We start from the raw sequence: 25,667 nt of genomic DNA, 5'->3' as shown, positions 1-25,667 counted from the left end.
TTTTGGTTTTTTATATCATCCAAATTCTCTACAATAAACTGATTTTGTTAAAGTGAACAAAAGGTTAAAAATTCTAGCATAATATTAATTTAACAAAATATTTTTATAGTAATTTCAAAATCGAAAAACTGATCTATGGATGCTTCTTGCTAGAAAACTTAACTTTAAAAATGTTTTTTGCTTTCCCTAAGTAATAAAGAAGACCACTATTCTGATTTACAGTTTCAACATTTGGTGCTATTTTCCTAATCTGTTGGTGTGTTTATGTAGCCATGCCTGCTACGAATATAAATATAGTTCCATCCATTAATTTGCTCCAGAGTGAAGTTCCCTGATCTCTAGAGGAGAGAAAAACATAAGCAGTGTTGCTTCATTGGCCAGGTGACATTCCATCAAATAGGACACATTTTTTTAAGAGCCCTAGAAGTCCAAACCAGTCCTGTCTGGGTGAGACCAAAGTAGGAAAGAGAAAACCAGCTAAAGAGCATTGAGTACTAGAGGAGAAAATGTCAATATGAAAGAGGTTGTGAATGAGTCTGCAATTTTACCGCACAATTTCCCCAATTTTAGGGAACTATGAAAGCAGTAGCTTAGACCACTAATGAAATTGGAAGCAGGAATTGGTGACTAAATTGCTCCTCAAGTTGAATGTGAAAAAGAGCTTTAACATTATGCATAATTCACACAGAAACAAGTGATTTGAAGCTAGGAAGGCATTTCTGAAACTAGCTTTATCAGTTTATGAGTATTACATGGAGAAGCCTTAACATTCATTAGGGAATTGTGCTGTAGTCCAACAGTAAATGACCCACGAGAGTTTCTGTGTTAAGGTCCCTGACACTGCTTGTGTGCTTACTCTGAAGTCTTTCTTATATTTCACTGCCTTTATAGATTATCACCACCACCAAGAATGTGTTTTCTCCCCCTATTGGCAGAACTAGACTTTTGGTCCTATAGACTATTACACAATATTTTCTATTCTGTTTTCACTTTTAGCACATTGTATTTAATTACTGTTGTCTGGGCTTTTCTTTAGTAAACCATAAAGCTCCTAGGAGTTCAAGGATAGTGTCTCTACAGTTGTGTCTTCAGAACCAGGATGCTGAAGTACCCGATGGGTCCTTAGTAAATTGTTTATTGAATGAGTGACAATTGAACGGGAAGATTAAACTATTTTTAAACCTGTTGCAAATCATACCTCCTTCTAAGGTTGTGCACTAGGTATTAGTTTTCAAATATAAATTGGTAATAATAACCATCTAAATCATGGTCAGAGGAATGGAGATAAACCAGATAGGTTTTATTAATGCACTGACCAACTTATTTTCACAGCATATGGTTACTAATAAGTATGGTTATCATCCAAGTATGAAAGGGAAGGGAAGAACAGTGAGTTGTACTTAAAAATATGGCTTTCTGGGGGCGCCTGGGTGGCGCAGTCGGTTAAGCGTCCGACTTCAGCCAGGTCACGATCTCGCGGTCCGTGAGTTCAAGCCCCGCGTCAGGCTCTGGGCTGATGGCTCAGAGCCTGGAGCCTGTTTCCCATTCTGTGTCTCCCTCTCTCTCTGCCCCTCCCCCGTTCATGCTCTGTCTCTCTCTGTCCCAAAAAAATAAATAAACGTTGAAAAAAAAAATTAAAAAAAAAAAAATATGGCTTTCTGTTAGGCTACAAGTGTTATAGCACTAGAGTTAAAATCAGAAGATCATCGGGGTGCCTGGGTGGTTTGGTCGGTTAAGCGTCCGACTTCGGCTCAGGTCATGATCTCACGGTCTGTGCGTTTGAGCCCCGCGTCGGGCTCTGTGCTGACCGCTCAGAGCCTGGAGCCTGTTTCAGATTCTGTGTCTCCCTCTCTCTCTGCCCCTCCCCTGTTCATGCTCTGTCTCTCTCTGTCTCAAAAATAAATAAACGTTTAAAAAAAAAAAATCAGAAGATCATCATTCAGCCCTACCACTTTAGTTACATGTTTTTTTAAATAAAGTTGGGAGTAGGGGCTTAGAATTTGATACTTAGGAATTCTCCTCTCACAGGTATTGTGAGTTCAAGTGACATAAATCCTAGATAATCTATGTGAAAGTATTTTAAAAACTAAGTGGTATTTAAATGTAAAGCAATATAATGTAGGCTTTATGAGAATAGGTTTCCCAATCATATAGACCTGGGTGCATGTTCTGGCCCTACCACTACTTTAGGCTGTGTGACCTTGGACAATTTACTTAATTTAAGCTAAAGTGTTCTATAGATGTATATTCTTTTTAAGTTTATTTATTTACTCTGAGAGAGGGAGGTAGAGGGAGACAGAATCCCAAGCAAGCTCCACAATGCCAGCACAGAGCCCGCTGAGGAGCTCGAACCCACAAACTGAGATCATGATCTGAACTGAAATCAAGAGTCGGACGCTTAACCGACTGAGCCACCCAGGAACCCTTAAACTTAAATTTTCTTATATTTATCTCATAAGTGCCATTAAATTAGATCATGAATGTGGGAAGCCTAGTACATACTTTGTAAATTTTTGTTAACTTTACTCATGTCTGGCTTGGTTTTATATATTGAATTTTTAAAGGAGACTGAAGACATCCTATAAATTCAGGAACAGGTTTGGGGGTGGAGAAACAAGTAGAATTTGAAATGATGCTATTACCAAAAAATAGAGGACCAAGAAAAATGTACTTACAGCAAAGATTCTAAAACAGATTTATCAATAGAAGCTGAGAAATATCAACATAAGTCCCATTATTTTGGCAACTGCAGTGACTTAATATCTTTAGAGATTTTCCAAAGCTTATGTTTATTAATATTGGAATCAATTTAAGGAAGTAGTTCTTCTGTTTCTAAATTTTTAGTCCTACAGTGTGTTATAGAAATATGTTAAAATTGTATGGAGCTAATGGGGTGCCTGCATGGCTCAGTTGGTTGAGCATCCGACTCGATTTCTGCTTGGGTCATGATCCTGGAGTTGTGGGATCCAACCCCTTATCGGGCTGTGCGCTGAGCATGGAGCCTGCTTAAGATTCCCTCTTTCTCTTCCTCTGCCCCCCTCCCCAGCTTGCATTCTTGCTCTCTCTCTCTTTCTCTCAAATTAAAAAAAAAATTTTTTTTTGTACAGAGCTATAGAGCAGGGACTTTGAGATTATGTTTATGTTTAAAAATTTTGCCTTTTACTTTACATGTTTTTATATCTTATTTTTATCCTCAGATGAAGTAGACAGGTATATAGAGAATATAATGGAGACATGAACTGAAGTAAAATATTCTCCCTTCTACATTGATGATTCACAAAGATTAGTGGCTTTGTATTGGAAAAAAAATCAGTAAATTAAATAATAATTGAAGTATAGTTATCATGAGTTTATGTTTCACCTTAATCCTGAAAAATTATTACTCATTTGTTCTAAGGAAAGATTTTATTAAGAGACTATTGAATTTTCTTTAATGTCAACTTCTGTATTTGGTGAAATAAATTGTCAGTGTTTTCCATTTAATTTCTTTTTGTAGAAACTTTTAAAGTTTTACAGTTCTGTTTTTTCCTCTTGTGAAATGGAAGTGACTCTGGTTTGTATAAGTGTATTCTTTTATGTATGTAGTGCATACATATTATATATAGTGTAAATAAATACATATATATTTTTTGTGAGTTTGTATTTATAAAGGTAGCTGGAATGAATGTATATTTTCACAGTATAGATTCTTCTTTTTACTTGAAACTATCAAAGCCATTTTAAAAATTAACTACTGTGAGTGAAATTAATGATTAATTTATTTGAAACTCCTTTTTATATTTGTAGTTATCTGTAGTTAATAAGTTTCACAACTGTCATTAGACTATTTTTAAAAATTGGTATTCATAGGTATTTTCAGATTTAACCTGTGATTTTTGTTGTTGGTTTTTATTGGTATCAATATAACTAGCTTCTAACAGTAAAATGTTCAGTTTTGAATCTTAATGTTATCTATAAAAACTATTGTTCTTTTGGGGCATTTGGGTAGCTCACTTAAGTATCTTGGCTCCTGGTTTCGGCTCAGGTCATGATCTCACAGTTCGTGAGTTCAAGCCCCATGTCAGGCTCCATGCTGACAGTGCGGAACCTGCTTGGGATTCTCTGTCCCCCACCCCCACCCCCCACCCCGCCCCTCCTTCACTTGCACTGTCTCTCTCAAAATAAATAAATAAACAAACAAATAAACTTAAAAAAGCTATTGTTCCGGTGATAAACCTTTTTAAAAATTATACCTACAACATGTCATGTTTTCTTTCTTTTCTGAAAATTAAGTAAGCATATTTTATTGAAAACAAATGGTATGATGCAGAAGAACTCCAGATATGTCTGAATGCTGAAAAGCAACCAGACTTTATGTTTTGTTTTAGTTATTTCTTAGTTAAATTTTTTAAATAGGAGTGTTATTTTATTATTTTTTTATTTTATCTTTTTTATTTGAAAGAGAGAGCAGGGGGGAGGGGAGAGAGTGAGAGAGAGAAAGAGAGAGAGAATCCCAAGCAGTCCCCACACTCACCACAGAGCCTGTGTGGGGCTTGAGCACCCACAACCCTGGGATCATGACCTGAGCCAAAATCAAGAGTCAAGCACTCAACCTGACTAAGCCACCCAGGCACCCCAATGGAGTGTTTTTTTAAAGTAAAATAGAGGGGCGCCTGGGTCGCTTGGTCGGTTGAGCGTCCGACTTCGGCTCAGGTCATGATCTCACGGTCCGTGAGTTCGAGCCCCGCGTCGGGCTCTGTGCTGACAGCTCAGAGCCTGGAGCCTGTTTCGGATTCTGTGTCTCCCCCTCTCTCTGCCCCTCCCCTGTTCATGCTCTGTCTCTGTCTCAAAAATAAATAAACGTTAAAAAAAATTTTTTTTTAAGTAAAATAGAGAAGACTAATTGGAAAATATTCATAAAATTCAAGAAACAGCATGATTAAAAAAAGAACTATGTAGTAGTAATTGTATATACCTATTGGAAAAGTTGGAAGAAAATGCATCAAAATAAGTGATTATCTCTGGATTAGGAGATTAAAGAAAAATTTAGAATTTATTACTTTACCTTTTGTATACTTGAATTTCTACGATGAATAGTTATTGCTTTGGGCACTAGCATTTCCTTTTTAATTTGATACAGAGAATTAAGACATTTAAATAATGATTTCTTCTTAATTCTCTGAATATCTTAAATGAAAATGTTTCAACTTATCCAGATAACTGAATAAGTTATTTAATTTTATGGGTCCAGACATATTTTTAGGCTTATATAAGCACAGCAAAATTTTAAAAGCAGAAGTAAATCCTAACATATAAAGCAATTTAATATCTGACAAAGTGATATTTCAACCCACTGGGAGAAAATGGTGCATATATAATAAATATAACTGATATAACTTGTCTGTCTAGAAGAAAATAAAATTGAGCTGCTGCTTTGCAGCATACCCACACAAAACAATTTTGGAGGGATTAAAAGCTTAAATGTAAACAATAAAATATTTAAAATATTAATCTATTGAATTTTCTTTATACATATAGTCTAGATGTGGTAGTTTTAAGTGGCAAAGATAAAGAGTTAACACTTATAAGACCTATTGCATGTTAAGTAAAAGTCCACACAATAGAAACATGGGTAAGCATATGACCAGAACTTCATAGAAGAGAAATCCAAACATTCAGCATACTTAAAAGAAAATGTATAACTTCACTAGTAATTGATATGCTAACAATGAAATATTATTTTATGACTAGTAAAAATTATGTGGTAAACCTACTGCTCGTAGGGTTCTGCGGTAAAGGATTTTCTCATAAGATGCTAGTGGAGATGTGAATTGTTACAAGTTTTTTTTAGTAAATAATTAGGGCAATATCTGTTAATATTGAAAATATATGTTCTTCCATTGAACATTACCACTCCATGGAATCTTTTCCTTAGAAATAAAAACACCAGGTGTGCGTGGGTGGCTCAGTTGGTTGAGCATCTGACTTCAGCTGAGGTAATGATCTCATGGCTCGTGGGTTCGAGCCCCCTGCGTTGGGCTCTGTGCTGACAGCTCAGAGCCTGAAGCCTACTTCGGATTCCGTGTCTCCCTCTCACTGCCCCTCACCCTGCTCGTGCTCTCTCTGTCTCTCTCTCTGTCTCTCAAAAATAAATAAATGTTAAAAAAAAACTAAAAAAAAACAAAACAAAAGAAAAACACCAGGGGTGCCTGGGTGGCTCACTTGGTTGAACATCCAACTTCAGCTCAGGTCATGATCTAATGGTTTATGAATTCAAGCCCCTCATCAGGCCCACTGCTGTCAGTGCAGAGTCCACTTCCAATCCTTGGTCCTCCCTCTCTCTCAAAAATAAAAAAAAGAATAAAAAGAAATACCAGTAACCAAGCATGCATTTAGGTGAGTGTTGATTGCAGCAATGTTTTGTAGTAGCAAAAGCCTGGGAACAAAGGGAATGCCTGTCAATAGGGTATTGTTGTATAAATCATGACACAGGCATATCATGGAATATTTTTGCAGTAATTAAAAAATGGGAGTTAAATCTATACTGATGAGTTGAAAGGATCTCCATCATGTATCTTAAGTAACAAAGGCAAAGTTAGAGAAATGTATATAATGAGATCCCATTTTTATAGAACAGTTGAAAAACACTTTGAGTTTTGTATATGCTTGTACAGTTGTTAACATTGGAGGGAAGAAATAAGCAAAAGAAAAAAGAAGGAAAGAAAAAAGGGTATCCACAATAACATATGTATGTAAAACTACCTGTTTGTGTGTCTACAAGATGAATTGCAGGAACGGGTAGTCACCAGAATGTTTAGCAGCCATCTCAGAGTGGTTGGATGGGCATTTCAGGTGATTGTTACTTTTTTCCTTACAGTTTCCTATATTATGTGTTTTTATTTTTACAACAAATATGTAGTGTTTGTTATTAGAAAAAAAACTATTAACGTTTTATTTTTTTAATGTTTTTATTTATTTTTGAGACAGAGACAGAGCAAAAGCTGGGGAGGAGCAGAGAGAGAGAGGGAGACACAGAATCTGAAGCAGGCTTCAGGCTCTGAGCTGTCAGCACCGAGCCCAATGTGGGGCTCAAACTCGTGAACCACGAGATCACGACCTGAGCTGAAGTCGGACAGTTAGCTTACTGAGCCACCCAGGCGCCCCAAAACTATTAACATTTTGAAAAGTAAAAGTTCTGATAGGTCAAAGAAGGAATCAATAAGGGGGGAATACCACTTGACCAGAAATGGCAAATGTCTGAAATATTTTTTGCCTTAATTAGTGTGATGTCTGAGATGAAAGTGTGTTATTTATCCTGATAACACCATAAATTCTCCTTAATTTTGTATATGTGATAACCATTGGGTATCCAGGAAGAAATTGTCATTAAAAATGTGTAGGAAAATCATAGGCATTAACAGATCGGGTTGCAAATAAACATTTTGTTTTAGTTAATAAAAACAAAACAAAACAAAACAAAACCCTAGGTACAAGAGTAATTCTCCTTAGGAAAGCTTCAAATAAGAATGTCTTTTTTCTTTTCTTTTTCTTTTTTTTTTTTTTTAAAGTAAGCTTCACTGTCCTTGTGGGGCTTGAACTCATGACCCTGAGATCAAGAGTCACCTGCTCTACCCACTGAGCCAGCCAGGCGCCCCTCAAATAAGAATGTCTTTAAAGAGGCAAAATTAAAAGTATTTACAATTATTTAATACTTTATTTCAGTCCTTTTAATAGGCTGAACTTAAATCATTCAGGCTGTGATAGAACATGGCAGCTGCTTTAGAGTTGGATTCCTTGCATGTATAAAGCATCTGTGTTTGTTTCTTAGGTTGATACTTTTTGTTTTCCTCTTTTTGTTACCAATATTATTAACTTGATTGTATATATGTTCTTTATTGCAAACTGTACAAATTCTTTTTGAAAAGAATTGGGATATATGTAAATAAAAAGTAATTTTCAAGTAGTATTGAGAGGCAATATAGCAAGGAGGTTAAGGACCTAAGTACTGAAGACAGACTGGGTCACATCCTGGCTCTGCTGCTTCCAAACAGTGTGACTTTGGGGAAGTTACTTTTATCTTTCTGCATTTTTCTCAGCTTTAAAATAAAGAAAATAAGAGTATTTACTTCATTAAGTGTTGTGAAGATCAAAGTAATATAAGAAAAGTGATTAGGCCTATTGGCACATAGTAAGATTTATATAAATATTTGTCATTATTATTTAGTTACTGTACTCTTTGCTCAGTTAAGAATATACAGTGTAGTTTTATTACTTGGCTTAATTGTTTTGGCACTCACTGAATCATCCAACAATATTTTTAATCAAGTTGAATGGATAGTACACATACAAATGAGTAAAAATTATGTATTTATATATATGTGTGTTTTCTCCTTTTCTCCTAGTCCTTATTCTTTTCTTACATGTATTTGTTCACGAACACATATTATTCTGGACCTTACGTTTTTTACTTAACAGGGGTATCTTGGGGATCTTTCCACATTCATTCAGGTAAACCTGCATCATTCTTTTAAATTGTACTAATGTGTCGTCATCATCATCTGTAACATTTATTGGGAGCTTATTGCTGATCCAGGCACTTAACATTTGAGTTATATTAATTCATAGAAACCTCACAACAACCTTATGTGATGGTTGTTACATTTCCCCCATTTAACAAATGAAGCAAATTAGGGATGGGGTAGTTAAATGCCCAACAGTGTCACACAGCTCGTAAGTAATAGGACTCAGGATTTTAACCCAGGGAGTCTCTTTCCAAAGATTCTATCTTGATACTACTGAGTATTATAGCCTCTTATCCTACCACAAGTTATATAGTCTCTATTTTAGTGGACATTTCCAATCTTTTGTTGTAAGAAACAGTGCTATAATATTTTGTTAATAGAATACTTTGTACACATAATTTCTAGAAATGGAAGAGCTGGGTCAAAGGATATGTACATTTCAAGTTTTGGTGTGTATGGCCAAATTACTCTCCAATTTAGCAATGCACAGAAGTTCACATTTGTCTTCGGTATTGTGCTGAAATCTGCCAAATCATTTAGCTTGAGTCTTTGGGAAGCTGAATAGCTAAAGGCCTTTACATTTAGCATCCCTGAATTATGAGTGATCTACCATCTTGTGATAGCATAGGTAACCTATCATGTGTAATCAATGTAACAATGTCAGTATGGGAACAAGGTATGACCTTTGGACTTCCTGTTACTTTCAAATAATGGTAAGTATTCTGGATATAAATTGAAATGCTGTTTATGTGATTTATACATTGAAATGCTATAAATTGTAGTTTGAATGCATATCATTGAAAGAACAAAATGCTGCAATCATCAATGTACATTATTAAAAGTAAAATGCTATGATTGTTAATAATTATGGAAGTGCTTTCAAATAGTTAAATAGGGAATCAGATTGCCAATTATTAACACCATTGAGAGTGTGATAGTTAAATGTACAAATAATTATATATTTTCTTGTGAAAAATGGGTTTTCAGTAATCTGCAAGTCCTAGTCTTAGGTTTTGCAGAATTAGGCAGTGGGGGGCTTTAGTCAGCAGTTACATCATCCGCAGATTTTTTTTTAATTTTTTTAATGTTTATTTATTTTAGAGCAAGAGAAACAGAGCATGAGTGGGGGAAAGGCAGAGAGAGAATCCAAAGCAGGCTCCAGCCTCTGAGCTGTCAGCACAGAGCCCAATATGGGGCTCAAACCCATGAACGATGAGATCATGACCTGAGCCAAAGTTGGATGCTTAACCAACTGAGCCACCCAGGCACCCCCATGAATTGTTTTAAACACAATATACATCTGCTCAATGTTCTGCATTTCATTTGTTTCAAAAAAGGGAAAAAATTATTATTAGTTCAAAAAGCAGGCTGACTGACCCAAATTCTTTAATGTGATCCAAAGACACTTAAAATTTTGAGAGAAAGAATGTGTGAGTGAGTGGGGGAAGCGCAGAGAGAGGGAGAGACAGAATCCCAAGCAGGCTCCACACTGTCAGCAGAGCCCTACACAGAGCTCAAACCCACAAACTGTGAGATCATGACCTGAGCCGAAATTGAGGGTTGGACACTTAACCAACTGAGACATCCAGGTGCCCCTTTAAGTATTTTTTTTAAGGTTGTATTTTTTTTTAAGTAATTTCTACACCCAAGATGGGGCTCAAACTTAACAACCCCAAGATCAGAATCACATGTTCTACCAACTGAGCCAGCCAGTTGCCCCCATAAGCTTTCATTTCTTATGGGTAAATACCGAGTAGAATGACTGGATCATGTGTGTGCGTATGTTTAACTTTTTTTTTTAATTTTTTTTTTTCCAACGTTTATTTATTTTTGGGACAGAGAGAGACAGAGCATGAACGGGGGAGGGGCAGAGAGAGAGGGAAACACAGAATCGGAAACATGCTCCAGGCTCTGAGCCATCAGCCCAGAGCCTGATGCGGGGCTCGAACTCACGGACCGCGAGATCGTGACCTGGCTGAAGTCGGACGCTTAACCGACTGCGCCACCCAGGCGCCCCAATAACTTTTTAAGAAACTGCCAAATTTTTTCCCAAAGTGGTTGTATCGTTTTACATTACAGCAGTATATGATAGTTCTAGTTCTGTGTCTTTACCAACATTTCCTATGGTAAGTCTTTTTAATTTCAGCCATTCTATTATGTATAAAGTGCCATTTTGTTGTCGTTTTAATTTGTCTTTCTAATGATGTTAGGCATCTTTCATGTAGTTATTTACCATCCATATTTTTTTTTGATGAAGTATATGTTCAAACCCTTTGCCCATCTTTTAATTGTACTCTTTAAGTCCAGTTTTGGGGAGTTTTAAGATATATTCGAGATAGGTCCTTTATTACATTTATGCTTTGCAAATATTTTCACGCAATATGGAGCTTGGCTTTTTGTTCTAACAATGTTATGAAGAACAAAAAATTTTTAATGTCCATGAATTACAGTTTATCAATTTGTTCTCTAATGGATTGTGTTTTCAGTATTGTGTGTAATGAATCTACCTAGTCCAAGAACACAAAGCAAGGTTTTACATTTAGGTCTACCATCCGTTTTTAGCTTATTTTTTTAATAAGGTACAAGGTATGGCTTGAAGTACATTTTTTTAATGTTTATTTTATTTTTGAGATAGTGAGTGGGGAGGGGCAGAAAGAGAAGGCGACAGAGAATCCCAAGCAGACCCCACAGTCAGCAAAGAGCCTGATGTGGGGCTCAAACCCATGAACAGTGAGATCATGACCTGAGCAGAAATCGAGTCAGATGCTTAACTGACTGGGCCACCCAGGTGTCCCTTGAAACACCTGTTTTTTGCATTTGCATAGATACTTAATCTACTACCACTTATTAAAAAACTATACTTTCTCCACTGATTTGCCTTTGTATTTTTGTCAAAAGTCAGTTGTCCATTTACGTCTGTGTTATGTAGCCTTTTTGAGCTGATAAATGTTTATAGAATTTTAATAATACCAGACAGAACAGTGGAGATTTTATCTGTTCTTTGTAGAATGATTTGGTGTTCTAGCATTCATAATATTAAGTAAAATAACTGCTAACAGTATAACATTTTTAACTTATAGCATAAGTTTTTATATTAGAAGGTCATTCTTTGATGATGATATCTTGTTTCAGCTTTGGCCTCAGCTAAATACTGTTTTTTTAGATCTTGGCCATTGGGCATTATGCAAGAATGTGTATTTAGTGCACTTCAAAGGAGTTATATCAGTTTTCACTCAGTGAATGAGCTTGCCTATTTCCCATACACCTTTTGCCAGTATTGTCACTGAGCAATGTTTAGTAATTACCTACTATGTGTCCGGATGCTTTACTTTGCAGTTAGGGGTACTCAACGAACAAAGCAGGTGTGGTCCCTGTTTCCCTGGTATTTACAGACTGGCAGTGGAGACAGATATTGAACAGCTCTGTTCACAGATTTTTAATTATACTGGTAGCAAGTATGACAAAGGAGCGATATTGAAGGCTGTGAGCACATACCAGGAAGTTAATTCCTTAGCAAACTATGCTTTTGAAAATCTCTATCTGTAATTAAATCCTTCTGTTCCCACAGACAATTTAGTTAAATAACTCTGGTTGTTATTAATCATGGAATACTAGGCAAGCCACTAGAAATGCAGATTTCTTACCCTCTGAATTGGAAATGTCTGTGAACTTTTGTCTAAAGTCATATCTTTAAATCCATGTTGAAAATGTTTTCCACCTATACTAGGCAGCATTCTTCTCCCTTCTGTGCACACTTTATCCTCTGGGTCATATTTTCATTATAGAGATTTTGTGAATTCCTGAGTTGAAGGTGAACCTGTTTATGGTGATGCTTTTTATAAACACTGGGTTAATGTGCCTTTGCACAGTTTGTGAACCTTCTATCCCTTCTATTCAAATCCATGAAATAAATGACAAGATGGATCCATCTGAATACATAAACATCATTTTCTGACACAAATGTAATAGCATTTTCACTGCAACACTGTTGGTGCTGACTCTTGTATGTACATCGTTCTTAAATACATGTATTGTTTTTAGTTGGCCAGTTTGGCTGTTGCTGATATGTTTTCTTGGCAAAGCAATCCAGAAAATGTCTCATTAATTAACATTTAGAAGAGTGATATGGTAATTGTAGGCGGTTGTCAAGAGAATTTTCTAAGTATTTTGAGCAGTAGTTTTTTTTTAAAGTGGTTGCAAACTTCCTAGGTTGACTACTTTTGAAGGGGACAATTCTCTTGCATGACTGCTGACATTTTTTTTTAATTGGTAAAGTCACTTCATCTGCAGTTTGTGTGAGACAACCTATCCAAAATGCTCAGAGACCATGCAGGTTAAGGATCCTCTTGGAAGAGAATTTGCTAAGGACAGTCCTTGATACTGTGAACTTGGACATGCAGACTATTTAACACAAGAAATTTAATTATTATGATTAAATACATTAGGAGTTGGGGGAAGACTGTAGGATTTCAGATAAACTAATGCTTCATTTTTGTTGTTAGATTTTAAAGATAGTTCCAGTTTTTCACTTTCGCAGCATTAAATACATATGGAAATAAATACTTATCCATGTGTCAAATGTGTTCCCAGAAGTTCAGTTTATAATCAAAGGGTTTGAACATTTTTAAGGACCTTGTTGCAGTTGCCAAATTGCTTCCCATATTTTTTAGAAAATAATGAACCCAAAGTGGCCTTTGTTTGATGGTTGTAGGTCATTCTTTTTTTTTCTTTTTTAATTTGAGAGAGAGAGAGAGAGCATGTGCATGGGGAAGGGGCAGAGACAGAGAGAGAGAGAAAGAATCCCAAGCAAGCTCCACACTCAGCATGGAGCCCGAGGCAGGGCTCAGTCCCACAACCCTGGGATCATGACCTGAGCCAAAATCAAGAGTCGAATGTTCAACCAACTGAGCCGCCCAGGCACCCTGGTTATAGGTCATCCTTATGACCGTTAATCAATTCACCATCTCATTCTTTATCTACTTTTTATTTATTCTTGGAGTGTAGCCCTGTAATAATTTTATATTTTGTTGCTTTAAATCTGCACTGATCTAAAATATTAGTAATAATTTTTAATTGTGCATGTATTGGGGCACCTGGGTGGCTCAGTCGGTTAAGCGTCCAACATTGGCTTAGGTCATGATCTTGCCCTGCATCATGCTCTGTGTTGACAGCTCAGAGCCTAGAGCCTGCTTCGGATTCTGTGTCTCCCTCTCTCTCTGCCCTTCCCCTGCTCACACTCTGTCTCTCTCAGAATAAATAAAGGATTAAAAAAAACTGTGCATAAATTGAGTCAACAAGACAGTATGAAAGTCTCTTGAAATATGTAGCAACTCAAAGGCTATCATTTTATCGGTTTAGAAATCTGTTTTTCTGTTTTTTAGTCTTTATTCTAGTGAGGGTTGGCAAGTCTGACCTATCTAAATATTATTACACTGTATTTAGTTCTAATACCATATATGATTGTTTCTAGGAAATACTTTCTCCCCCCCACCCCGACATTTTAGCAACTGAAATTAATGTCTGTCCTGCAGTTTCTGCAGTGTAATATAAGAGTATGTTACAATTGATAGTATCTTAGATGGAATACAGTATTACTTCTAGGTAGAAGTGTATGTGTGTGAGAATTGCTCTTAGGTGACATCACCATAAAGAGTATCTTTATGGACTTTTAGTTGGTTGCCTTACCTTGGCTTCCTCTAATCAATAACTTAAAATCAATAAAAGTGCACTAGCAAAGTGTAAAAAATAAAAATAGCAAAAAATGGGAAGCCATCTAGGTACCCAATAAGGAGAATTCTTAGGTAAGCTATGGTATCCATTTAATAAAATATTATACAGTTTAAGATGATACTTGTGAATAACAGTATATGAAAATGTGTTATAGTATTGATTACAATTTTTGTCAAAAATTGTTTATGAGGAGATAAGTCAGTAATATTTAAGTGATGAGACTTTCCCTTGGATACTTTAAAAATTGCAAGCATACTGCTTTTGAAAATAAATTTTAAATAAAAGTATAAGTATTAAAGGCTTTTTTTTTCTTTACTGTTTATATCATTTGGCTCTCTTCTTGGCTGTTTACATCTTAGGTAAGTTAGGATATAAATTAAGGGACTTTCTTCTTGGACTCATTTCTTCTTAACCTAAAATTAAGAAAATGTTCTAAAAATTCACAAAAAGTCAAATGGGATGTTAATATTAGCCTCACTAGAGCTTTGTACCTCCAGTTTAAGAAATAAGAAAAATAAGGGGCGCCTGTGTGGCGCAGTCGGTTAAGCGTCCGACTTCAGCCAGGTCACGATCTCGCGGTCCGTGAGTTGGAGCCCCGCGTCGGGCTCTGGGCTGATGGCTCGGAGCCTGGAGCCTGTTTCCGATTCTGTGTCTCCCTCTCTCTCTGCCCCTCCCCCGTTCATGCTCTGTCTCTCTCTGTCCCAAAAATAAATAAACGTTGAAAAAAAAATTTTAAAAAGAAATAAGAAAAATAAGATGGAATTTCTCACTCAGGTACTAGTTAGGTAGCTTCATTGTTCCAAATTTATGAGTCTATTAACCAGCAAGTTTCTACTACTATTCCCTGCTTTTAACAGTAGCAAAATTGAGTCTGTTTTTGTTAATATTCTTACTTGCTTCAAAGATGCTTATTTTCCTCTGAGATATGTCCATTTACTTTGCAGTTCATTAATATTTACTTTTTTTCCCTGCTGTTATAACCAGTTAGGTTTGTGTTATGAAGCTAGGTGTTAATAAAATACGGCATTATGCACTGTTCTTTAAAAATTAATTTTTTAGGAGATGGATATTTTAGGAGCAGTCAATTCTTGGTTGTTCTACTACTTACTCTTTAACTTTTGAATGATCTGTCATCTTTTTTTTCATCTCTTTTCTTTTGCAAGAATATTAACCTTTGTAATTCTAACATAGACTCAGTTACTAATGGAAAATAGACACCCGTGGTTTTAAAAAGAGAGATAATAGGGGTGCCTGGGCAGCTCAGTCGGTTGGGCATCTGGCTATTGATTTCTGCTTAGGTCATGATCTCATGGTTTGTGGGTTCGAACCCCACATTGCGCTCTGCACTAACAGCGTGGAGGCTGCTTGGGATTCTCTCTCCCTCTCTCTCTGCCCATCCCCTACTTGCATGCTCTCTCTCTCAAAAATAAATAAACATTTTAAAAAATAATGAAAAGAGAGGTGATGAAGATTAAAACTGTTGGTAATATAAGGTCTTTTGAATTATTTGTTATGAAATGCCTACTTGTTAAAATCGGACTAAATCTGTGCTTCACCGATTTATAGCACTGTTGTCTTCAGTGGGTTGTTTGAGTCTCAAAACCTATTTACTAAGCAAACAATACCATCATCATAGGACTGTTGTTAAGTGTTAAATGAGATGTGCCCATTTTTTAACATAATGCCTGGAGTGTAATATGTGCTTAATGAATAGTAGTTGATATTATCTGTTTTTAATTTCAGACATTTTATCAAGTTACTGCTGTGCAAGGCACTTTGATGTTTGGAGGGAAGGGTAAGAAAATGATAAATATGCTCCTTGAAGGCAGGAATACTCAAATATGTTCATGTTATGGCTTACCATTTATCATAGGCTTCTAGCCTATAAATTCATACCATACAACTTATACAGTAAATACAGTATTTTGTGTTTTTTAAAAAAAAATTTTAAGTTTATTTGGGAGAGAGAGAGTGCACATGCATACACGAATTAGGGTGGGAGGAGGGGGTGCAGAGAGAGAGGGAGAAAGAGAATCCCAAGCAGGTTTCATGCTGTCAGTACAGAGCCCGATGCGTGACTCCATCTCACAAACTTGTGAGATCACGACCTGAGCCAAAATCAAGAGTTGGTGCTTAACTGATGAGCCACTCAGGCACCCCCAGTATTTTGGGGTTGTTTTGGCTAAAACTTTGGACTATCACACTCAATATAGTACAGTTTTACTTATTAAAAATTTGAAGTGAAAGGAATCTAATTGTTTATTTCTAGAAATCCTATAAAAATTGTTCATGGACAGGCCTGTCAACAAACCAAAAGCGTAGCTGATACAGTTTGAATTCTGTTTTCCACTGAAGTGTCTACCCTAGCTTTTATCTTTACTATTCCTTTTCAGGAATGCCTTTAGTTTGATAAATGGAGAGAGGCATGTGTGCATGTCCTCCAAAAGTTTCATTCCAATAGAAATAAAGTTTTCCTGATTCCATTAGTCCAGTTTGCCACCAGTAATTTTTTTGTACTTCTCTACTCTTTGGTTCCCACTTTTGTCTGCACATTTCCTCATTGTCCATCTCAGTAATTTTTGTAAACTATGTGAGTAATGACCTTATGTTTGCCTTTATTCTTAACCCTTGGTCTATTCATTGTTCTTTTTTTAAATAGCAATACGAAATATGTGTAACACATGAAAATATTTATTCTTAAAACTCTTTCTTCTAATGTTGATTAATTTAGTAGACCAGTAAAAGCAACAAAGACCCAGATGCAAGGTGGCCTGTCTGCTTAGGTTGGCTCCCTACAAGGTCCCAAGTTTGCTCATGTCCCATGCAGGTGAGCACATCCCAAGCAAAAAATGTTTCTCATGACCTGTATCTTTTAAAGAGCAAAGAAATCATTTCCACAAGCTTTTCAACAGACTTGGCCTTACCTCTTATTAGAGAAAACATCATTACACACTCATTTCCAACCAGTCATTCGCAAAGGAACTGGAATTACTTTCATGGGCTTATCAAAATTTGTACCAATTTAGGGTTTTATTGGCAAGATACAAATGGAAATCTAGTTATGCATAGTCATCTGCTGCATAAGACTTTCTAATGGAGATACTAGGTGGGTTGATTAAGTAGAATGAGTAGGAAAGTGTTTCACAAAATGTTTTAACACTGTACTCTAGAAGTATAATGTTATTAGCTTATTACTATCATGCTGTTGTTATGTTAATGTTATTAGCTTATTACTGTTACTTTGTTATGACTTATTCTGTAACTTTTTGACCAAGCATAAGACTATCAACCTGATTTATTTTGCCTTTCTCTAAGAAGGTAAACTGTGTACAAAATTGAGTAGTATGTGTCTCAGGATTTTATATGTAAATAACATTGTCATGGAACCTTGGTATTTAGCCCTTACATAACACTTCATACTTGCCCCCACTAGCCCCCAGTATTTCTGGAATGATGAAATTACCAGGTATAGTGCTTCAATCAGTAGCAATTTAGAGAGAACTTTATAAAATGGAAGAAACAGAAGTGACCCTCTAGTGTTGTGATTTGCTACTGCAGTGTTCTGCAGTGTGGAGGAGAGACTGATGACTCATTAGATCAGATGGTTGCCTGTGCTAACTTTCTGGATTTCTTCCCTTCTATAGCAGGGTTTTGTTTTGTTTTTAATTTTTTACAGATATGGGTAGAAAACCCTACAATTTGTGACTATAGGAATCTTAGTTGTAAATTGCATTTACTTTTTATCCTTAAAGTAGGAATTGAGAAAGTAAAGGCAAGGTTTTTTTTGTAATCGTTGAGTTGATTTCTCTGAGTGCAACCATGTATACCACATTGTTTTAATAAAAGCAGTTGTTTTTAAGGTAGATATCATGCTTTTTTTTTTTAATGTTTATTTTTGCGGGGGAGAGAGAGAGGACATGCTTCTACCAGCAAGGAAGGGGCAGAGAGAGGGAGACAGAAGAACTGAAGCAGGCTCTGTGCTGACAGCAGAGAGCCTGATATGGGGGCCTGAACTCACAAATGGTGAGATCATGACCTGAGTTGAAGTCTGACACATAACTGACTGAGCCACCCAGGTGCCCCTATGCCTTTATTTTTTAAATGATGGAAAGCAGCAAGAATAGCTGTATTTTGTAATAGGAAGGAGTTATTAAATAGCATATAAAACTTAGTGTAGCATGAAATCATATCATGTTATTTTGGACATTATGGAGATTTGGGATAAGATTTAACTTTCAGTGTAACGTGACTTGCGATGTAATTTGCTTATTTCAAGTTAAAATGGTGTCTTTTTAAAATGTTTATTTTTGAGAGAGAAAGAGTGTAAGCGGGGAAGGGGCAGAGAGAGAGGAAGACACAGAATCTGAAACAGACTTCAGGCTCTGAGCTGTCAGCACAGAGTCTGACATGGGGCTTGAACTCACAAACCACGAGATCATGACCTGAGCCAAAGTTGGATGCTTAACCAACTGGGCCATCCAGGTGCCCCTAAAATGTTGTCTTAAACATCTTTAAAAGCCTATGCTTTTTCACGTAGAGGCATAAGCATTAAATAATGAAACGGATTTTAATGTGGGGTATTTTTTTTAACTTATTTACTTAAATTCTTCAGATTCTATGTCTTCCTTTCTCTCTGCCCCTCCCCTACTTGCACTCTCTCTCTCTCAAAAAAAAAAAAAAAAAAAAAACTTAAAAAAATTAACTTATTTACTTAAATTCAAGTTAGTTTTCATACAGTGTAGTATTGGTTTCAGGAGTAGAACCCAGTTATTCATCGGTTGCATATAACACCTAGTGCTCATTCCAACAAGTGCCCTCCTGAATGTCCATCACCCATTTAACCCATCCCCTCACCCAACATTCCTCCAGCAGTCCTCAATCTTTTGTTCTCCGTATTTAACAGTCTTTTATGGTTTGCCTTCCTCTCTGATTTTATTTTATTTTCCCTTCCCTTCCCCTATGTTCATCTGTTGTGTTTCTTAAATTCCACATATGAATGAAATCGTATGATATTTGTCTTTCTCTGACTGTCTTATTTAGCTTAGTATAATACACTCTAGTTCCATCCACGTTGTTACAAATGGCAAGATTTCATTGTTCTTGATCATAGTATTCTATTGTGTATGTATATATATATGTGTGTGTGTATATGTGTATATATACATATATACGTACATATACATAGATACATATATATACATATATATATACATATACACGTATACACGTATATACATATATACATATACATATACATATACATATACATATACATATATACACATATACACACACACACACACACACACCACATCTTATTCATCCATTCATCAGTCGATGGCCATTTGGGCTCTTTCCATAATTTGGCTATTGTTGATAGTGCTGCTATAAACATTGGGATGAATGTGCTGCTTTGAATCAGCATTTTTGTATCCTTTGGATAAATACCTAGTAGTGCAATTGCGGGGTCGTAGGATAGTTCTGTTTTTAATTTTTTTCGGGAATCTCCGTACTCTTTTCCAGAGTGGCTGCACCAGTTTGCATTCCCACCAGCGGTGCAGAAGAGTTCCCCTTTCTCCATATCCTCACCAACATATGTTGTTTCCTGAGTTACTGATTTTAGCCATTCTGACAATGGTGAGGTGGTATCTCACTGTGGTTTTGATTTGTATTTCCCTGATGATGAGTGATGTTGATCATCTTTTCATGTGTCTGTTAGCTATCTGGATGTCTTTGGGAAAGTGTCTTTTCATGTCCTCTACCCATTTATTCACTGATTATTTGTTTTTTGGGTATTGAGTTTGGTTAAGTTCTTTATAGATTTTGGATACTAACCCTTTATCTGATATATCATTTGCAAATATCTTTTCCCATTCCATCAGTTGCCTTTTAGTTTTATTGGTAGTTTCCTTTGCTATGCAGAGCTTTTTATCTTGATGAGGTCCAAATAGTTCATTTTTGCTTTTATTTCCCTTGCCTCTGGAGACATGTCTAATAAGAAGCTGGCTGTGGCCAAGGTCAGAGAGATTGCAGCCTGTTTTCTCCTGTAGGATTTTGATGGTTTCCTGTCTCACATTAGGTCTTTCAACCATTTTGAGTTTATTTTTGTGTACGGTGTAAGAAAGTGGTCCAGTTTCATCCTTCTGCATATCACCGTCTAGTTTTCCCAACACCGTTTGGTGAAGAGACTGTCTTTTTTCCATTGGATACTGGGGTATTTTTATTTTCACTGTTTTCATAGATAACAACGAAGGGTGATTAATGGGTGCAAAGTAGTATGTTATGAATATGCTTATCAAACTGCTATATTAGCAGCCCTGTTCAGTGATTAAGTGAATATAATATGTCTATCTAATGAATAATTTTTATTTTATTTGTGGGAAGGAAGCAATTTCCTATTTATCTTATAAAATAGATATTGTATACGATGGAGTGCAAAACTTGCTTGGAATAAGAGAATGTACAAGGGCATACAAAGAAATTTCCCTGCTTACAGTAGACTTCTATAACATCCTGTTCTCTGTCAGGACTGGGAAGAGCTTGGTGGGTATTTATTCACTCTTTACTTGTTTTTCTCTTCTTGGGGTGCTTTGGTGAAAAAATTTTAGAAGTACAATGGGAACCCTTATCTCAGTGCTGTGGGGATTGAAAATTCAATTTTCAGAAGAGCGCATTTCCTTGGACCAGTCCTTGGAAGTTTCTCAAAGTGTTTAGATGTTAAGAAGTTGGAGCCAAAAACTTCTGGACATGGAGAACATATTTTCCAACTCTATCAGAAAATAGTTCTTTAGAAGTTAAATAAACTCTTAATTGGGACTTCTTTTCCTCTAACTACTGTTGATGGGTTCTATCTAAGTTTCTGTTGAAGGACAAAAAGCAAGTTCCTTGTAGAAACTAAGGCTTTGGTTGTAAGGGGACCTGACCTCTGTGTCAGTAGCTTGACTTAGCCCAAACATTACCCTAAATGCTCTGCTTTCTAAAGCCACTTTTGTATCTCTCTTCCCTTTTCACAGAATAACTAGTTACAAGATAACTAAGAAAACAGGCCAGAGATCTTTGTGGTTCAAGTGTGAGTCTAAGTTTCACTTATCCAGGGAGTAATTATTTACTTTATTCAATACGTGAGCATTTTGGGTTCTCTGGAATCAGATGCCTAGAAAGTCTATTGTATAAATAAGATCTTTGTTAGGGATCCACACATGTGAAAGGAAGGAGACAGACTCCAAGTTGGGAAGGGAAGAAGTTGAAATGCAATTGAAGCCTAGAAAAGCCTTAGCCGACTCTGTAGGGAAATCTGGAGTGAGTGTTACTTATAAGAGTATCCCACATCTGGGTTGACATGACTGGGTCTTTATACCTCCGTTTTGCTCAGTCACCAGGTACAGATTGCCCTGTGAAGGGTGTGAACATGGGCAAGGCAGCTCTGTGACTGAGGCAGACCCTGAAGGGTTGACTGGTGGCTGTTGGCTGTCCACTGATGACATTCCACTGTCCTTTCTTAAAGGAGGGTCTGGATGCTGCATCTCTGAGTCTAATTTTTTTATAAATGCTTATGTATTTATTTTGAGTAAGAGCACAAGTTGGGAAAGGGTAGAGAGAGGGAGAGAGAAAATCCCAAGCAGGTGACACGGGACTGGATCCCATGACCGCAAGATCACCACCCGAGCTGAAATTAAGAGTCTGATGCTCAACCGACTGAGCCACCCAGGCTCCCCCTGAGTCTAATTTGATAAAACTATTGCCTTGAGGCAGAGACTGTTGTCCTTCATACCATATAAGATTGTTTAGATGCAGACAATAGAAACCAGCCTTGTGAATTTAGAAGGCAGAGTAGTGCAGGCTGTAAGGCCCAGAGGCATTGGAGTCAGTTTGCCAAGATTCAAATCCCACCTTTACTTCTCTCCAATTTTGTGATCATGGGTAAACTTACTTAAATCTCCATTCCTTAGGTTTCCCATTTGTAAAATGGAGGTGGTATTGGAAGTTATTAAGTAACTATTCACTGAGAGCTTCTTTTCTTTGTCCAGGCATTGTTTTCCGTGCCGTCATGAAACTTGCATTCTAGGGAGTGATACAGATGGTAAAAGAGTGAAATAAAAAGAAAAATTATATTCTTTCAGGTAGTCAGTTTATAAGTGCTGTGAAGAAAAGCAGGGTAAGAGCATTGAGGCTGACAGTGGGAACAGGGAGACTGTTCATGGGAGTGAGAAAACACATTCTGGGCAGCAGCACAGCAGGCGTAAAGGTCTGAGTTGCTGGAGCCAAGATTAAAATTTAACTGTGTTAAAACATCAGCAATGGACAGAAAAGTGCTGGGAATTCCTGCTTTTTATACTTCAAAACCTGATGTTTCCATAATTTTCTTATTTTATCCTGAAAGATGTGTTAAGAGCTGGGGATATATTTGCAACCACTTCTCTGCATATAACTCAGCGGAATACAAAAGGCTAAGTTACTCATAATTGTTACCATTTTTTTCTTCTCTTAACACTGACTTTTTAAAAAGTAGAATCCTCTTGATTTGCTGTATAAGAATATTAATCAGATGAATACAGATTTGTGGATCTAGTGAAAGCATCTCTAAGTAAACTTACAGAATTATTATTTAGGCTCTTAATTCTCTAATTGGATGTTATTGTTTCTAAGGTCTCCTGTCTTTGGCATAAATTAATATATGCCTAAAAATAAAAAGTTAAAGATTATAGAAACACTAGTTTCCATGGTGGCTAGGATTATTCAGCTGAGTGATAAACCCACATGGTAGCTGAATCATGAATAAACCCTCTGATTTCCGCTAATCATTGCTCATACACTTAGAGGCTGTCACCGTTGTTTTAAAGGGAATGTATATAAATGCTTATTTTAAAAAATCAGAACAGATAACCTTTATTGTCTTATGAACTCTCCAGAATACGTTGGTTAACCCCAGAAAGTTTGAGTCACCTGTGAAAAAGCTCCACTGTATACTCTAGTGTCTCCTTGTTCATCCTGCAGGTCTCAGCCCAGCCTCTTCTAAGTCATTCCCATCCTGCCCAGGTCTAGGTTCCATACCTTTGCTTTATGCTCTCCCAGATCAGCCTGCACAGCTCCTATGACAACACATGTATCACTTATTGTAACTACCTATTTGTCTTTATATCCATCCCACCAGGCCAGAAGCTCCTTGGGGGAGAGATTGTGTCTTCTCACTCCATTCTGTTTTCAACCTGTAACACACAACACATCATTGATGCTTAAAATCCATTTTGTTTTAAAAAATAAAGTTACGGTAAAGTGTACATAATAGCTAAGAAAAAAACTAGCCAAGTGACTAGATTTGGTTCAAGTAACAAGAGGGTAAGAATACACTAAGTGCTGTTTATTTGTTACACTGGGTACTTTTTAGGAAGTTAGGCAAGATTAACTTGCATTAACAGAATAAAGTTGATAGTCATCACTATTTTTTGTTTTAGTTTCATTTTATTTATTCGAGAGATACCCAAGACAGTGTGAGTGGGGAGGGACAGAGAGAGGGAGAGAGAATCCCAAGCAGGCTCTGTGCTGATAGCACAGAGCCTGACACAGGGTTCGAACTCACGAAACCACGAGACCATGACCTGAGCCAAAACCAAGAGTCAGACACTTAAACAACTGAGCCACCTAGGCACCCCATCACTATTACTTTTCTGTTAGGCTTACCATTAGGTGCCTTGCAACAGCCCCATTAGATTTTATAGATGAAAATGAGACTCAAAAAGTTGAGAGAATGTGATTTGCCCAAGGATGCAACTTAAAAATTCATACTCAATCTGTCTGACTCAAAGCCTTGGTCTCTCTCGATAAAAAGAAGCAGCCAGGATGGGTGAAAAAGTATTCTTCAGTACTTACTCATATAACGTTCAGAATACAATTTTTTTATTTTGTTTGCTCTACTTGAAAAGAAAAGAGTAGCCTCTGGAGAGAGAGATCTGAAAAAAACTGTTGGAGAGTTAAGGCACTAAAGAGAATTTCCTTGGAGAGGTCTCTAGTCTGTGGCTACAGCTGTTGGAAGAAATGGCCAAGAGGGTAGAAGCAGTGGGGAACTAGATTTATGTGGAATATGATATTTTCTAAGGAGAGATTTTTAAAAATAGAATGGCTTTTTCAAAATTCAAGCCCTGTTTGAATAGTGGTATTACTGATGAAATTCTTGTAAGCATTTTATATTTCACGAGGAACATTCAACAAATTTGTAATTCAGCCACATCTCTGGGGTAGGTAGTAGAATTTTTCCTGCTTTTCAAATGACGATATGAAGAGATTTTGATTTGTTCAGATCCTCCTGCAGCATGTCCCTGGTAGATCCAAAAAGTGTCTGAAGTCTGCTGACTCAAGATTTCATGCTATTTCCACTTTAATAGGCAAGTGACCATGTATCATGCAAGCTATATAAGAAATACTCATATTTGGGGAAGAAATCAGACTGATTATCAAGTTATTTTCTGACTTTGAAATTTTCTTATTTTCTGAAGATGAAAATTTGACCTCATTTGTTTGTTCACTACTTCTTTGAAGACTTTGCCCAACCCATTTCCCAAATAAATGTTTGTCTTTAAACTTTGTTTTTTCCCTTATTATGTAAGTAGTTTCTATAAAAGCTTGTTCTTCTCTTTTTTGTATTCCAGTCTTTTGCAGTTTCATACCTGATTACTTAGCAGCCCCTTCTACTGCATCTTTAGGAAGCTGGAAAATCCTAGTGAGCCAGTTTCCCCTTTTCATTACTTCCTCCCTCAACTGCCCTTCCTCTAATTTAATTTTCCTATTGAGAACACAAAAATCTTTGCTCTTTTATTGTGACATTTGTGACTGTGGTATCTGGTTTATTTTTTTCTAATTCACTTACATTGTTTCCAATGAGTAGAAGTATAACCTACCTTTAACCATAAATTACCAGCCTGATGATAGTCTCTACCTTATCACTGATGCCATCTTCAAGTTTTTGGTACCTTTCTTGCCCCTTTGATCATATTCCTCTCACTTGTAAGGTCTCCCCTATCTCCGTGTGGTTTTCATCGTTATTTTCACTCATATTTGTTTCTTTCATCTCTGGGTTCTTCCTTGTTAGCCGTATCCACTGTTACCCTTCTGAAGCCACAAAGTGTATCCAACAGAACTCCACTCACTGTTAATGACTTCATTGTTATACTCTCCTCCCCAATTCTTTCGTATCTTGGTTAATGGATTGCAAATTGTGTCCCATGGAGTATATGGTTCTGTAGTGATCCTTCATGGCTCCAAAAGACAAAAACACAACTCAGCTGTGCTTGAATTAATTCCCAGAGCTCAAGGTTTGTTTTTCCTTTGTCTTTCTGTATTCCTTCCAGCTGCCTGTTCCCCCTACCTCATCTACATTGGTTTGCACTTCTCCCACATCTGAATTAGTTTCTCCTCTGCTCCCAGGGTGTTGTCATCTTGAAT

At 36.6% G+C, this 25,667-nt stretch overlaps 1 protein-coding gene across 3 annotated transcripts in view; it reads left to right on the top strand.

Annotated features, from left to right (window-relative positions):
• ATP6V1A (ATPase H+ transporting V1 subunit A) overlaps positions 1-25,667 on the top strand; it is a 66,205-nt gene that overhangs the window by 1,881 nt on the left and 38,657 nt on the right. Inside the window, exons 2-3 of one of the 3 annotated variants that reach the window (XM_086675395.1) lie at positions 15,975-16,026; positions 16,963-17,058. The exons of 1 other annotated variant lie outside the window; for it this stretch is intronic. The gene's annotated coding sequence lies outside the window, so the exon portion shown is untranslated. The remainder of the gene's footprint in view (positions 1-15,974; positions 16,027-16,962; positions 17,059-25,667) is intronic. One more of the 3 variants, XM_086675394.1, reaches the window with a different exon arrangement.

This window comes from Puma concolor, chromosome C2 (assembly GCF_028749965.1).
Source record: "Puma concolor isolate L17-30 chromosome C2, mPumCon1.1.hap2, whole genome shotgun sequence".
Classification (NCBI taxonomy): Eukaryota; Metazoa; Chordata; class Mammalia; order Carnivora; family Felidae; genus Puma; species Puma concolor.
This window is presented reverse-complemented; position numbering and strand designations above follow the sequence as displayed.